Raw genomic sequence first — 17,434 nt, 5'->3', positions numbered from 1 at the left:
TTCCCCTTTATTTCCATCATATTTTTCCCCTTATTCCCTACTACTGAACTGAAATACAGCAAGAAAGTCTGCACTGTATCAGTGCATGCTCACCCAGTGAGACCAGAGTGCTGGAACCAAGTAAAATTTGACTGCTGTGATACAGAAAATAAAATTTACCTTTGATCTGTTTTTATGTTCTCAATTTTAAATATCTTAATTTCCAGAAATAAAAATGGAACAAATGCAGAGTAGGTGGGGGACGGGGGGCGGGGGGCGGGGTAAGTGTTGGAAAAGCTTGTAGTTTTCAGTTTGAAAACACCTAGACTGGATAAAAAAGGGCACCTTGTGCACCGATTGATAAGAGTAGTTGCTACCTTTCCTCTCTCACATTTGTCAGTTGCTGGAAACAAACTACTTTCATTTAGTCTTACCTTATCCTAGTAACCCTCCAGCACCAAGTTTAGTTCTTCCTTGAGGAGTAGCCACTGTATTTGCAATAGTAATTCAGTCTTTTAATTTGTAATTTTATTTGCCCTGACCAATACCACTTGTTCTGTGCCACCACTTTTAGTGGATGTATTCTGAATCCTTGTTATTTAATTGTTACAATTTATGCTTGAGAACTTAATCCTTTCATGACAATTGATATCACCTATGATTGTGCTGGGGACTCTCACAGTGTAACCTGTCATCCATTAACTGGAATTCCTCTTATTTTGTGTCTGGATGAAGAATGGGAATGCAGGTGTAAAAACATCCCTACTTGTACCATTGTCATCTTGTCCCAGAGTATAGTGTTCACTGGGGACACTAAGAATTGAAGCCTTTGTTTTCCATGTGTTTATTTCACCCTGGCCTAGTGAAGCATCTTGCTGGGGCTCTGTTGACTCAGTAAAGAGCCTTTGCTGAAGGTTAGCCTTGGAAAGCTATTGACACTATATATTAAAGCTTTTCAGCATAACTCGGGGGAGAAGGCTACTCTTTCATCATTTTCTTTCTCCTATTAGTACCTTCCATCTCTCTGATGGTAGAGTCAGCCTAAATAAAATTTGTTTCTGTAAGCATGACAATTCATTTTAATGAGATGTTCATGAAACATATCGGACTGTGCCTGCTTTTCCACTTTATTATGAAAGTTAAAAAGGAAGGATGGAGGCACACCCAAGAGTCTCTTATCTGTTTCTTTAGCCCTGTCTCTGGGGATTGTGGGGCTACCTGTCATTAATCTCATTCATTCAAGTTCTTATAGGAGGAAAAATATTGTTGATCTGTTCCTCTAGTCACACGCTTCTGGAAATCATACAAATATAGCTTATTGGTACAACCTTTTTCTAATACTTTGTTTAAACAGTGTGTATATGTGCATATAAGCAGACATTTGCACATTTCACTGTCAGCTTTATAGGCACCTGTTTCAGAATTGGTGCCATTCAGATGTGCCTGTTAATAGCACTTTTTTGAAAAGTACTGAGACCAAACCAGTAGTTGGTACTGCAACTCTGGGAAAAATAGCAATAATAAATCTGCATTGTAGCTTTTAGATTAACTTTAATTTTAAGACATCTATTTCCCACTGTACTACCAACATATTTCTTGGTTTTGTTAGAAGTTACACAGTGTAGAATGTCCTTTAAGTAAATAGGTACCATTAACTGTAGAGATCTAAAATGTAATATTCAAGATGCAAGTTAGCTAGAGAAACAACAATTTCAATTAAAAATTCTTTGAGAATACAAATTTGTATTCCAAGACACCTTTTTAAAGCATCAGTATAATTGTGTAGTAATTGATACATCATTTTTTAATTTGAAGAAGTATCCTTGTTGCTAGGATCTCATAGCTAACACGTTTAGTCATTGTTTATAGGTGAAAACTGCTTTTTCATTCTTTATTCAAAGCTACCTTTGTTGAAATTCAAACAAAACACTTAAATGAATGCATCCAAATCCCAGTGGACTGGATCTTCAAGATGAACTTGACCAAAATCCATTATAAATAACTAAACGTTCACAAAAACTTGCTGATGTTTTTACTTAATGAAAAGAGTTTTGTGGGTCAAAAAAGTGATTCAATTCCTTGAATGGCACCAATAAAAATATGAAATATATATATATATATCTCATGTACATGATGTGAGCCAACTTTCAGTTGTACATGAAGTAATTTCCATTTTTCTTTTAAATTTGTGTTTAATGAACCAGTTAAAACTGGAGTGTTTTTATAGCATGGGCAAAGATTAGGCATGAATACCTTTCAGGACAAATGCAAGAGGCAGCTGCACTGTACATCTTCAGCAAGAAATATTACATCTGGATCTCCTGCTGGAGTTTTGCAAAAGTAGTTGAGGCATGCATGCTTTAAAGCAGCAACCAGTCAAAATCCGACAATGTGTTCAGAATTTATCAAATCATGTCAGACTTTAAGGTGTGTGTTATGATTTCACATGCATGCCTAACTCAGAATTAAAATGGATGTTTAGGACATCAGTTGCAGTACAGCCCTATGTTGAAGTAATTTGTATTAGCACCATACAATCTGCATGAACCAGCATTTTATTAAGAGTGCCTTGCTCTCTGCTTGCTGGGCAGTGAACTACTGCACAGTCAGTGTGTGGAGTGAGGGATGCGTGCAGGTGGAGTACAGCAGACAAAGTAGTTTTCCCTCAATTCAGACCTAAAAGCATTAATATGGAGTTCTTAATTTGCATTTTTTTTTCTTAATTTACTAATATCTCCTAGGAAGAGATTTGGCAATGCACTAGATCTTGTTATTGTTTTCAGTCAGAATAAGTTGATGATATGAATAAATTTTCATTTATCTAGAGAAAAAATATTTACTCTTGCAAGTTCATAACTCTATAAAATAACTTACTTGAAGTTTACTTTTAGACTTCTATGAAGGCTGCTCCAAAAGCAATGCCTCCTATTTTATTATATTGGCCCATGATGTCCAAGGCAGATGTTGGTGGTACAACAGCAGAGGTTGAACCTTTGCACCAATATTCTGACACATTCTGCTATCATGTGACTGATGGCAGCAGAGGGGCAGTCTGACAAAATGAAGTCTGACATGGAAGTGCACGTCAGGCAAAGATTTGGAACTGAATTCATCCACGTAGAAAAAATGGCACCCATTGACATTTGTGGACATTTGCTGAACATTGGTGGAGACCAAACTTTGGATGAATACAGTGAGGAAGCTGGTGGTGCATTTCAGTCACCTTTGCTGGTGCAGATTTTTACGAATACGGCATGCGGGGTCTTGTTCATCACTGCTGAAAACACATAGCTCATGCATGCACTGATTGTGTTGAAAAATTCTGTTTTGCAGCTGAGAATTTGTCCTATTAAATAGAGTTATTGTGCTCTCTGTATCTGTTGTGGTTTCCATGGAGATAAATAGGAGGCATTACTTTCAGAGTGACCCATGTATTGTCTACCATTTCAATTATTATAAGATAAGAGTTGTTTAAAATGGACTATAGTGAAACTTGAACAAGTCAGAACACCCCAGGACAAATATTTAATGTTTACTTTACTATGTTTGTCTCTTGTTCTATGAATAATAATCAAATATAAAATGAGGAAATGTCAAGAAATAGAGAAACTTTCTTTACATTATATAGTTGTTTTATCCTGAGTTATGCTTCAGCTATTCTCTTTTGTCTGTTTCTGAACTGAATAAATATTTTACTTAAAGATTGTATACCTCTTTTTATTCAAAATCAAAGAATTTAAAAATTTAGTGTCTGTGTGTCATGGTTAGGTATATATTTTTAAAAATTTTAAGTTTCTGTCACTTTAAACTGTTGAATTAAGTCATTGAAAACTTATGCAAGGTACATGAAAGATTGATATGCCTGTCAGTGGCAAATATGTGAAAATGTAAACTGTGATATTAAATTTTATAGTGTTTTTAAATATGAACAACTGATGTTTAAATTTTCAGGATTATTTAGTGTAAGAATTACTTGCAAATGCAGCACTAAGGTGTGCCTTTTAAGTGATGTCTAAAAATGTTACCAGGTGCTTATTATTTGAACTCCCATATAAATTGTTATAAATAAACATTTTTTTCTTTTGCTCCCATTTTTATTCCTGTGATGTTATCACAAATATCAGATTTTCAGAAAGGCATCATATTTTGAGTTGGGTGATTCTCGAATTTTGTCTTTTACAATGATTTACTGCAGTATCAGACAAGTTGCAGTCTTGCCATTCTGCTTAGTGGCACATTACATCTGCTTTGTTCCTGAAGAGTGCATGGGGTGCTTAGGAGCAGTGGGACCTGGAGTTAAGTACCTGCTCTGTGAGGTAGAATCGAGAATCATGTGTTGAGCAGTTGGCCTTGGGGCGAAATGAGGAATAAAGTTAAGATACCTCAAAACAGCTCTAAGGTGATGTAAAACAGCTCTAAGGCTTGTGCAGCATGCTGTTCAAGTTTCATTTGCCTTTTGGAAGACAGGAAGGTGAAATAATCGCTATGGTGGTTGCTGCTACCTTACATTTGTAATCATATAAGTATACGGACCCAGAAAGCCAGCAAACAAAATTTAACTTCCTCTTTATATGGGAAAATTGTATTTTCTTTCTGTGTGGTATCATTTAAAAAAAAAAAAAAAAAAAAAAAAAAAAAAAGGATGTTTGTCTGATAGAACGCCTTGCTGCAGTGCAGGGAGGCTCAGCACACAAAATAAGCACTCCCGCTTATTCTGTGTACTTGTTCTCTTGTCCTTGCTTCCTCAGCCTTCCTTTATTTTGTGCTAATTGCTGGTTGTGCTGCAACCACCACTGTAGTCACAATAGTCACAGGTTATGACTCCATTTCTCTAAGCACGTTTCTAACTTTGTAAGCAGTTTCGTGTTGTTTCTTTTACAAAATTCACACAATTTCTCCGTTAATGTGATGTATTCTCCAGAAAACATAACATAGCATGTAATATAGTTATCATAATGGCTCTTATCTTACAAACATCTATTATTAATTACTGGGGGAATTTCTGGTGGTGTTGCATTACTTATAACTATCTTGTTGTTGCCTGTGCCCTTTCTCTGTGCTTTCTATCTTAGTGTCATAGGTGAAGGCAGTTGAGATTCATTGGTTTCTGTAGAGCTGAATCAACAAAGCAGTGCTGTAAAAACAGCTTTCCCCATGCACGAGGGGAGGGTGTGGTTTCTTCTCAATGTAATTTCCAGTGTTCGTGCTTAAGTAACATACTTAATTTTAAATGGATGTGTAATTCCATTCAGCCCAGTTAATCTTTATGTTCAGAGTATGCTTGTGTGCATTTCTGGACTAGAGAATAAGGTGGTATTCAAAGTATTAATATATAATGCTACTTCCAACTGTGCAGTCTGTCATCTAAATGCTGAAATACAGTGCAAGACCTGCAGAAGTGCATATGGGAGCATCATGAATAGCAAATGAATCTATTTTTGATCCTTGATGGATGTTTCAATGAATAACAAATGAGTTCACAGTGATTGGACACAGAAAGTGTTAGTGATGGTTCTTTTTTTTTCTTTCTAGCATAATAAAGGAGTCATCTTGAAGACAGTGTATGGCAGGCTGTGTTTAGTTGCTTTGGTACTGACTGTTGCCTTTTGGTCTGTCGCCTTTTGGTCTGTCGCCTTTTCTCAGTTGTGCTTCACATTGTTATTTTGTAAGGAAACAACTATCCATATTCTTTAAAGCTCGTTTCATTTAAATATTTAACTGACGAAAACATTCAGTATATATTTGTAATATATCTTTTCAATATACACTAAATATGTATGTATCAGTCAACTTTCTGGAGTAGTCAATTCCACTGTACCTTATTCATCTTAAATTAGATAGTCAGACCTTTTGTTTTGAAATTCTCTTCCTGTCACTGTGTTTGTTAACCTCTTGAATAAAACAAAAACAAAATGCCTTGGTTTAGTTTTCAAAAGGGTAAAGAAGCACTTTTTTTTTTTTTTTCCCTCTGGACCTCAGTCTTTCTCTAGCACAGCAGAAGTTTACCTCTTTTGGTACAGCTCAGGAGTCTGTGATTACATAGTGATTTTCATCAGAAATCATTATGTTAATTTTTTTTCTCCTTATTTCCAAATAAATGACTCTGCTATATAATGTATGTGCTCGGTGAGAGATTTGCATGTACAAATCCTTCTTTTTAGTCTCTGCTTTGTATACTGGCTAGCTCATTAGCATAGTTGTTTGAAATATTGGTGCTTTTTCATAATTCATTTTGCAAAAAGTTCATCATAATTTTTTCTGTTCTAATTTCTAAAGCTTTATTCCTCACAATTGGTATGCTGTTGTAGCTTTATAATCCCTATAAATTCATAGCTGTTAAGTTTTTGTTGGTTTTTTTTTTTTTTGAACATACATAGCAAGAAATAGTTTTCATCACACAAGTTGCTTTCTTTTCTCAGTGTATATGCTGAGAAAAGCTACTTATTATTATTCCCCTGAAGAGGGGAAAAAAAAGCCTAAAAATATGGCTGAAACTGAACATATGACTGAATTGTCTGAAATTCTCATTGGCAGAGAATGATATCTCTTCTAGCTGCATTCGTGATGTACTCATATAGCAAGTGAAAATTAAATGCTCTCTGGTTGTTATTTGATATCTTATCTTGAACTAACTAGTTATATAGAATGCATCAGTTTTCCTTGAGAAACATATTGAGTGTTAGTTTCAAAACCATCATTTGCACTGAGAAATTTTTCCTAAGCCAAAAGCTTTACAGAACTGGTTTGGTCATCTTCGTGTCCAGGTGCAAAATTCAGCTGCGGCAACATCCTTTAATTGCCAAGCAACCAAGAGGAAAACATCTGCTAGTTGTGAATATGTTCTGAATTAGTAATCATAACAAAATAATGCCATGCCTGTTCAGCTGTGGAGTAAGTCAAAAGGCTAAAGGCTGCTGCATGTCAATCATTTTCACTGTTCACTTATGACTGCCTATAAATCCAAGTTAGCAATTCGGTCTTATTGAGACATAATATCCAAAAATCATTAGAAAGATATGAACTTGAAAATTGAAATGTGTAACAAAAGCATGTAAATAGTTTTTTACACTGTTTATAAGACCACGTATTCTCATGCACAAAATCACCTTTATTTTCTATAACTACAGAACAAATTTAGTATGTGTGTTGTGTATACATTAAACGCTTGTGACCTTTCCAGAGGAGTCAGTTCTATCAAACATGATTAGGTTGCTAAATTTTGCTTTTGCAGATATAGAGACCTATTATCTTAATCATGTGGTAGCTAGATTTCCCCTATGGTCAGTGTACGTAATTACACCATTATAAAATTTGCTTGAATGCAGCATCAGAACTGATGAGTAAGGAACATGTAGCATCAAAAGTAATGTACTGTACATTTAGACCTTCCTTCTGTCATGAGAAAACAGATGATGAGAGGTCAGTACACTGAGGCCTGTGCTTTCTCCTCCTCCTGCATGTTCTGATCTGGTAATCTGACTGTGGTATTGCAAGAACATAGCATGTGCAGTGTGTACAGTGTGTATAGAGTTTTTTGTGTTTCTTGCTGCTTTGTGCAAGGGGATGTGCAGACTCCGTGTAGCTTGATGGCAGTCTGAGATTATGATTTGTGTACCACTATTCTATGTAAATAAAGAATAAGCCCAATTAAAAATTAGTCTCTATCTTTGCTACATTTCTCATTCTGGACCCTGAATTGTCTTCAAATGGAAAGAGGATGGTGAGAGAAAATTGCTAAGAAATTTGAAAGAAATGTCTGTGTAAAAGGCCTTTAGTCTTGGTGGGTTTTGGCCATGTATTCTACAGCAACAGTTCAGCTGTGGAGAAGCTCACTTTGTATATGTGGAAAACCCAGTCCCTCTCCTTTAAGCATTCTCCACTTTTATTGCCCATAACTCATGCAACCATAAGATCATAAGAGATTTCTTCTCAGCTTTCTACTCAGAGAGATTTGACATTTCTATCCATTGGTGATATCTTATGCATTAGTGCTTCAGCCTTTTCCTATGGTTTAGCCAATAGGATTTACTATGTCCCTGTTTCCATCCTAACATGACTATATTTGTTGCTACTTGAAGTCCAGAATTTGTGCAGGAGAGCTCTTTTTGTTCAAGATGTCTTACCTAGCTGCATCAGTTCTATAGCAGTCTGCCCCAACAGACCCCTTTATATTCCTGATTTTTCCATGTTTAGAATAAAAAATAATAAAAATCTTACTACGTGTCAGTTTATTCTTCTCTAACATATTTGAATATCGTATGGGATAAGAAGCTTTCAGGTGTTGTAGGTTACTCTTTCTTTTTCCTTCCAGAAAATAAAAACCCAATTCCAGGTAGTAATAGTAACTGCAGTACACAGTGATTGTCTTCATAACATCACAAATGTTTAGTATGTTTTCAGTAAGCATATGTGAAATATGAAAGCATCTGTTTCACTAATGTGATTAGATAAAGGACCTTTTCAAAGAGAGGAATCTGCCTGGCATTGTCTCTGTTATCCCTGTCCAGGACCAGAAGTCTCCAGCCACTAGTTGATGAGGTGTTAAGAAACTCCATGTAACTGGTTACATGTCCGGGGGGATAAAAGGAACCAAGGCATGGGCATTAGAGAAGCAGAGGGCTAGTGCTGTTTTTTGAGGGAATGGCAAGAATGAGTAAACTTGTCAATCCAAAGGACAAGGCATGTGTTTTCTCTTGTGAGTTTCAATCTCAGTAGTTGGAGAGGAGGAAGGAGGCTTGGCTGTCTGTATGTGGGCTTTGTGTGAATTCTGGTGGCTGTATGCCGAAGTTGTTACAAGGCATTGTTCCTCCCAGTGGCAGCCTGTGCAGTCTGCTGTGCTAGAGCCCTCTGTGTGTATGTGTCACAAATACACACCCAGCCTTACTGCTAGCCAAACTGCTGAGCAGAAAGCAGCAGCAGCGTTGTTTGGCCAAAGGATGGAGGCGCCTTTGGGTGCAACTGCCAGGCAGAGGTAGTGTCCTTATGGAATCATAGTATCCTTATTGCATCCCTGGACTCACTGCAGTACTTTCTGCACGAAGCCACTCAGTGATTTAATTGTAATTCTGATTCCCATTAGAAGCTACATTTGTGTAGATGCTATTGTTTTACAACGGCAAGAAAAGTGAAATGGATCTGGTAGATGAGATAATAAAACTAAAGGATTGTTTGATATTGGAAGGCACAGCTATGTTGAAAGTTCTGTAGCAGTGACAAAATTATCTGATTTAAGTTGTTGATTGACATTTGATAAAATAAGCAGCAGCTCTGCTACATTCTAATGCATGCAAGATAAGGAAAAGCCAGATGCTCCCTAAATAAAAAATCTTTAAAATTTATTTTAGTGCTTTCATATTTATAGTAGAAGTTTTGCATATAGGCTTGAATAGAAGAATAGTACTTCCATAATTTAACCGACAACTGAGTGATTTATTTAACCTTTTTCAAATGGCGTATTTTGAAGAAATAATTGTATATTTCTGAACTGTTATATAAGTGTGCAATCTGTTGATACTCAGTTAATTAAGATCTTGGAGATATGGCCTTAATATCTGATAAGTTAAACTTCTGACATTAGGTTCTGTGGTTTGTACGCTGTTAGCTAATAGCTCTTTGTACATAGCAAATGGAGAGTTTGGGTTGGGTATTTGCAAATCTTTACATGCTTTTAAACTCCAATTTTATCTTTTATTCTGCCTGGAATTCTGAATGACTGGTGTAACTGGCCAGTATGAAACTTATTGTGATTCTATGGGTGAAAATATAATTCAAAATGAGCTTTGGATAAATATTTGGTTGTTTAAGCTTAAACTTCACTGACCTAGGCATTCATTTCAGTGAGTTTCTAATATTCAGATATTCACAGGAAATACATCTCAGCGTCAGGAGCATGACCAAAGTGAAAACCAGCTTTTTCAAACTAAATGAACTTGTGAGCAGTTGTTTGTTGTTTTTTTTTCTTGTGTCCCAGTTTTTGTTTGTTTGTTTGTTTTCTGTTGTCCATTGCTTGTTGAGGCATGCTGCTTTAACCTAGTTTGCTTCTCCCATTATCACATAGCTGCAGAGTGTCTCTTCCTCACCCAGAGTGAATTATTTACACAGAATATATTTTAGGTTTTTTTTTTTTCAAAAGAATACTGCCAGGCTGGAAGTACTTTGCAGCTCTGAGCAGTGAAAGGCTGCATGAGGTCTACATATATTTCTTTCCTTCAAAAGTCCCTGTTCACCACAGGGGTAGAAACTAAATGGACAGTAGTGCTAACAGCCTGTGGGTCAGTACTTCTGGCTTGGCACTTTGGTGTTTCCAGACTGCTGCCAGCTTCTTACATGGCCCACAGGCATTTTGCATAAAGCCCCCAGGCTTCTGTAAGCTAGAGTAACTTTCTGGTTGCAGTGGGTTTCTGGGACAAATGAACATGAACATGTATCCATATGTCTCTGGACAAAACAGTACAGATCTTTGTAAGCTTGCATCAAATAAAATTTTTCATTTTCGAGATTATTTTATTTTCTTTGTAGTGAGTTGACCCTGACCAGCTGTCAAACACCCGTACAATCTCTTGAACAGTTCCTTCTCATGTGGGACAGAGAGAAAATAGAATGAATGCAATGAGACTCATGAGTTGATAGATAGCTTAACAGATGAATAAACAACTGTGTGCACAAACAAAGCAAATAATTTGTTCACTTCTGCCCACTGGCAGACAGATGTCCAACTGCTACCTGGAAAACAGGGTCTTAGCAGTTGGCTGGGAAGACAAGCACTCTAACCACACCTTCATCAGGCACATAATTTGGAGGGCTGATGATACCAAAGCAATGCACCAAAAATGAAACTGGTTAAACAGAATGGGGACCTGTTTCTGATAGGCCAGAGAGTTGTGCTGCCAACCGGAAGGACCTTGACTCTTTTGGCTGGACAAATGGACTGACATGAACTAACCCTGTGGAATTCAACAGAGGGACATGCAGATCCCTACATCTAGGTAGGAAACAACCTGAAGCATCCAGATAAGTTGGAGGTCACATGTCTGGAAAGAAACTGTGCAGTAAAAGACCTGGGACCTGGTGGGCACCAAGTGGACTATAAGCTAGCAGTATATGTGCAGCAAAGAAGGTTGCATTAAGCAAACTATTGCCAGTGGGTATGTTATCCTCTACTCAGTGCTGGTGAGGCTGCACCTTCAGTACTCCGTCCAGTTTGGGGCTAGAGACACTGGAGCGAGTCCATCAGAGCCACCAGCAAGATAATGAAGGGACTGTTACATATCATCTGTGGGAAGAGGCTGAGAGAGCTGAGACTTCAGCCTGGAGAAGAACGGGCTTGGGAGGGTTCTCATTAATGTCTATAAGCACCCGAAGGGAAAGTGCAAAGACGGTGAGCCAGACTCTTTTCAGTGGTGCCAGTGACGTGGAAAAAGGTTATGGGCATCAACTGAAAGACAGGAAGTGTTGTCTGAACATCGAGAAGCTCTTCTTTACTGCGAGGATGACTCAACAGTGGCATAAGTTGTCCAGAGAAGCTGTGAAATTTCTTTGGATATCTTCAGAAACTACCTTGACATGGTCCTGAGCAATCTGCAATTTCTGAGCAAGATGACCTCCAGCAATTTCTTCCATCTTCAACCGTTCTGTAATCTCTCCTTCTTCCTCTTTTCCTTGAGCTTTTTTTTGTTGAGCATCTAGGATGCAATGTCCTTTCAGTCAGTTTGGGTAAGTTGTCCCAGATGTGTCCCTACTACCTTTCTCCCATCCCCAAGTCATTGTGCTGCAGGATCGAAATGATAAATGGAGAAATCAACAATTTGCAAGCACTGCTCAGCAACAGACAAAACATTGTTATCAAGTTTATTTTAGTCATAAATCTTAAACACCATCTTAGCCCATATGGACTACTGTATAGAAATGATTTTTATCAACCATGTCTATTATCCCTTTGTAAGAAGCAGCTATATTTTATGCAAGGCCCTTGAAATACAAATAGTTCTAGCAGGTAGATGCAACTGACAAACTACTTTAGAAGAAAAGATGATCTAACCAGTGTCTTGGAAATATCATCAATTATATAATACTTGTTAAAAACAGTCTCTCTCCTTTTGTCACACTTCCCATGGAACTAAGATCAGGAAAACATTTGATAATGCTGACTTTTATTAGTAATCACAAATAATTTTGAAGAGATTTTTTTAATGAACAATGTGCATATAATTTATTTTTTTTTGCTTCTGTCTTCTCAGAATCCATATATGCTATTCAGCAACTCATAGTTGCTATAACCTGTAGTTCTATTAGACACTAAACTATGTTCTTCCTTCAGTGAGTTGCAGTAATAACACTGGTATAATATAAACTATGGTTAAAATACAGATACTTTTCATACACAGCAGGCACTGGCACTAATTCTTTGTGGAGATTTTTCTTTTGAAGTTCAACCCAAAACTCTAACTTGTCCTTTAGGCAATCTTTATTTGAGTGAAGTTAACTCAGAAACCTTCTTTCTTACAAATGAAATGAAGCTTCCTACATCCAATTTTGCAACTTTTCATGAGAAAGTCACAAAAAAGAGATCATTTTTGACCTGTAGCGAGATGACAAGAATGAATGACTATGGTGTGAATTTACTTTCTGTCATCAGGTTGCTCATGTGAAACATTGCTGTTCTGAAGCTTGTAGAATTTTTCTTGACATCGAGAGTGACTTAAAGGTTTCATTTTATCATGTTGGCTCAAAAGATTATTTCTATATATTAGTAGCTTGTTTCAGCTGAGTAGTTTCAGTTTAATACGGAGAGTCTAGAGACCAGAATGGTGTTCTTTTGTCTATAGATGCATTGGACGAAGATAAATGATATGGTTTCTTTCTGGTGGCATCCTGAGAATCTGATCTAGGACCTGATCCAGTTTAACTTCTTGCACTGAGCATAGTCAAATCAATTCACAACTGGTGCATTTTCTACTTTTAAGTGTTTCAATACCCGGCACCTTGTAGCATGTATGAACATCATTTTTGGGCAGTCTGTCAGTACCAAATCTGTTATTCCACAATTCATCAAAGTGTTTCCAATAAGATTTTTGGATTTCAAAGTCAGTACTTAAACATGATCATCCTCAATAACTGGGTCACTTGTGCCTGTGGACTTGTCAGCAGTCCTTTTCCACTTCATGGTTTGCCTTGACCTTGGTTTGGTCACTTCTGACTCTGACACCAGAGGGACATGTGACAACTTGCTTCTAACTCTCGTCAGTGGCCGGTGAGGATATTCTTCTTTATACTACATCTCACAGCTTCTCTACTGTGAGCCTACGCTCTCCTCCCCACTGGCAGGTCCACAGGCACTTCCACTAGTCCTCTCACCACTTACTTCTCGAGGAGACCCACAGTTCGGCAGAGATAAGTATATTTAAGTAATTTAGAGCATGCGTAATGAAGGGACTAAAAAAGAGGGTTTTTTTTTTCCAAATTTTCTCGAGAGAGGTTTCTACTGTAAATGTGATACCTTGACTCAAGCAGCCATTAAAAATATGATAGTGGATGTGAAACATGTTAATAGTGACTATTTCTATTGAGATTTGATTTAAATTTAAAATACAGATCCTCTGCATTTCAAATTCTAGTTTTTCTTTCTTTTTTTCTTTTTTTTTTTTTGAGTAAATCAAAAGTGCAAGTCATATGCATTTTGGAGATAATAGGCACTATGGTGACTAAATAAAATCCTTCAATTGAAGAAATGCATTGCATCTTTCCAAATACGCTTCACAGCCTTTGCTATTTCAAGCAAAAAATGTCAGTCATGTGTCTTGTGTCACATATTTAGACAATTCAGAGAAATTCATAAGATAAGCTTAAAGAGTTAGTAGTAATAATAAAAGTAAATTATAAAATGCTTAGTAATTATATATGAAAAATTAAATATGGAGATTGTTAAAAAACATTACATAATTCTGTCAGAAAATAATTCACTAGATGTGAAAAAAAAATCAGAGAAAAGAATAAAAAGGAGAGATTCCATGGCCAAACTGAGAAAAATAAAAAAATAAAAAAAAACATACAGCAAGGGAGATAATAGCATGCAGGAAGGATACGTGTGTAGTTGGAAGCAGCTGATGCAACAGTGTTTCTTCCTAAAAGATATTCTAATAGACTTGCATTGAAAATGGCCCTTAGCTAATCTGCTTCATGTACATTTCACTTTACAGACCGTAATACTACATAAAAAGATTCCAACCTTTTTATTTAGATGTATTGTTGTCTATTATTCCAATACAATAAAAGATTGATTTTTGATTTTTGAAAAATCCTGTTCAAGATATTCTGACCAGCATAGCAGTTTCACTTTTAATCCTAAATCAGTATTTTTTTCCAAGTTTTTTGAAGAAGCTTTTCATTCTGACTTGTAACATTTAAGCCTTATCTTTATTACTAGGTATTTTGGTTGTTGTGCTGGAGATCTGTCCCTTTCCTACTTTGTCATATGTAGTTGCCTGGTTTTGATGTATAATTCAGAGTAATATAGTGTATTAACTTTTTTTTTTTTTTTTTTTTCTTTTCAGAGAAGGTGAAGCCAATTAATGGGGTAAGGAGAGAAAGGCATTTTCCATTTCTATATACATTTTTCTGAGATGCCGGTGTTGGGGAATTAGTCAACTAGTGCCCACAAAAATTTTAATTCTATTAAAATGTTTGAAATTCACTTGCCAATTTGCCTTTTTAATTTTCCCTGGTCAGATAAGTCCCATCTGCCTATATTCAATGCAAAAAACCAGGGGCCAAATTCTCTGGGTAACTAACAGTTAACTTGTAACTGTTTATTCTTATTTTTTTCCTTGTGAGCATCTGTTCCTTTCTCATGCTTATTTGCTGGATGTTGCAGATGGAATTGGTACTGATGTAGTCCACGTTGATATTGTTGAACTTTTCACCTTCCTAGAAATAAACCTTGAATTCCTTATCTTCTTATCTTACCTCTTTATTTAAATTATTACAAGAAGAAGCAGGAGATAGTAATAGTGATGATAACAAAAGTAGACTCGAGAGTTTAAATCTACATAGAATTCCATACCAGACTCATTTCAGTGTTATTTTTTGAAGACCTTCCTCATGTTAAAAAAAAAAAAAAAAGTTTCCAGGCACCAGCAGTTGCTGCTGAGCTTAAACAAAAAGCATGCTACAAATGAGCAAGATATACAGCAACCAGTGGAACTGCAGTTTCTGAGTGGATCATTATGTTAGAGGATAGTAAGAGACCACAAGAGGGTATTGCTGGAAGAAAGCATGACAGTGGTGAAAAACATTTGATTATAAGAAGTGATTCAAACAAACGCATGGACTCTATATAATTTAAAAGATATCAGTGAATTCAGGTTAGCAATATAGTAATCAGTTCTAACTCTTGTCATAATCCAAAATACTCAGTTTGGACTTTGCTTTCTTTCATCAACTTCATGTGATCATGCTGTTAAAAACCAAAGCCTTGTTAAGTGCCTTTTGAAATACCATGCAAAGTTTGAAAGACCATTATACTATAATCCTACTTGTGGTATATTGTTTACTGAATTCCTTTCACCAAATCCCTACTGAGAACTACCCTTTTCACATAAAATATGTAAAGAAGGTATTAGTTAAAGCAAATTTCAGAAGTCTAGTAAATACCGTAGAAATTTTATCATGGCACAGCTATTGCCTTAGGAATCTTGTCTGTGGGCTTTTTGTGGTTGTTTTGAATTGCCCTGAGTACTATGTTTCTGAGTGCTTTGTTTCTGAATGCAGTGACAGTTTTCTTGGCTTGTTAATACAGGCTAAGTAAATGTTTCACTTGGTCAGAAAAAAAAACTTACGAATATTTAAAAGTGGTTTCTCCTGGCATGGAGCTAGGGCTTCAGTCAAATCTGTAAGTCTGATGAGGTAAGGAAAAAAAAAAAAAAAAAAGGAAAAATTAAGCATTGTAATTGGAGATAGACACCAGAATTCCATGTCCCCCTGAGCACACCTGACTCTAGGAAAAAGCTTGTACTAAATCCAAAGATGTGCACAAGCTTTAAGAAAATACCAGATGGATATCTTTAAGGGAAAAAGAACACAAAAAAAAACCTACCTCCTTCACCAATTTTAATTGAAGAAAACCAGCTATGCTGATAGGAAAATGCATGGAAGTATCAGATGTATTTGAGGCTCTTTTGTGAGCTATTTCTGTGTATGTAATATAAAACTAACTGTCCTCCTCCAATCAAATAATACTAGATATTAATGGCGTAGTTTACCCATTCTTGACCCCTTGATTATTAGGAATTGTCCTATAAATACTGAACTATTCTTCAGTAACGCTGCTTGGCAAACAGACTGTGATTCTGAAGTAATTCATCTACTAAAGTTCACCTTAATTTAATGTATTTGTATAGATAATTAGAATACTGGCTCCGTTCATTAACATTTCAAATCTCATTTAAATGTAAATTGTAATATTCTTCTTTTATGCAAGAGTGGGTAGTTAGTGTCATTCATGAGTAATAAGTAATTTGTTCCTCATTAGCTATAAGAATAGATAAAGATATAGATCAAATGTGGATTGCAGATGTAGTTAAAAATGGTTACCTGTCTGGAGGAGGAATTTAAAACAAGCATTCTTTTTTTTTTTTTTTTTTTTATTATTCTGCAATTTTACATTTTTAATTTGGTTCTAATTCATAATTCAGTACATTTTCTATTAATTGTCTCTTTGCATTATTCATAATGGAGTGTGGAAGTACAAAAATGTTTTCTCTGAATGACTTATGAGATAGTGTGAAATTTTCAAGTATTATTTTCATATTGGTTAAGATTAAGCTCATTTATAATGCAGAGCTCTATTTCTAGCTATTCTTCAAAGTACTGGAAGAAATATTCAGATATAATGAAGACTAGTTATGCATTAAGCTTATATAAAAAACAAAAACAAAACCACAAAAAACCAAAAACATTAAAAAAAAATTAAAAAAAATCTACTTGTCCTGTAAATCTAAGGACAAGTTCAAGCTATATTTCAGATTTTGTAGAACAGTTCTGACTTGGTTCTGACAATACAGCAAAGTGAATTAGTATCAATATTAGTAAGGCAAACAATCCCAAGTTTCCTTTCTGTTAATTGGATTTGAAGTCAGTCTGTGCCATTCAGATAGTGGAAAAGGAAATTAAGCTTTCCCATGTATGAAAAGGTGAGAAGGAACAAGAACTTGTAAGCCCTTTCTCTAATTTTGAAGGTCAGTGATCAACTTTTCTCTGAATCTACATCAGTCTTCATAGATTACTTTAGTGTCATCTTTGTTGAAGTCTTTGTCAGAAGACTAGCAATTATTTAAATCTCTTCCTTCAAAAACAAATTTGAAGTGTGCATGTGCATGAAAGATTTAGGAAACAGGGCAGAGACAATAAACAAAGTACATGTGTTGGATGAGGCTGGGGTAGAAAAGAGGAAAACTGCTTA

The 17,434-nt window shown here is 35.9% G+C and overlaps 1 protein-coding gene across 28 annotated transcripts in view; it reads left to right on the top strand.

Annotated features, from left to right (window-relative positions):
* LOC116216434 (uncharacterized) overlaps positions 1 to 17,434 on the top strand; it is a 393,379-nt gene that overhangs the window by 247,614 nt on the left and 128,331 nt on the right. For 4 of the 28 annotated variants that reach the window (XM_085220389.1, XM_085220386.1, XM_085220383.1 and 1 more), the window contains one exon: positions 14,529 to 14,551. The exons of the other annotated variants lie outside the window; for them this stretch is intronic. The gene's annotated coding sequence lies outside the window, so the exon portion shown is untranslated. The remainder of the gene's footprint in view (positions 1 to 14,528; positions 14,552 to 17,434) is intronic. 28 annotated transcript variants of the gene reach the window in all.

This window comes from Meleagris gallopavo, chromosome 3 (assembly GCF_905368555.1).
Source record: "Meleagris gallopavo chromosome 3, MGAL_WU_HG_1.1, whole genome shotgun sequence".
Classification (NCBI taxonomy): Eukaryota; Metazoa; Chordata; class Aves; order Galliformes; family Phasianidae; genus Meleagris; species Meleagris gallopavo.
This window is presented reverse-complemented; position numbering and strand designations above follow the sequence as displayed.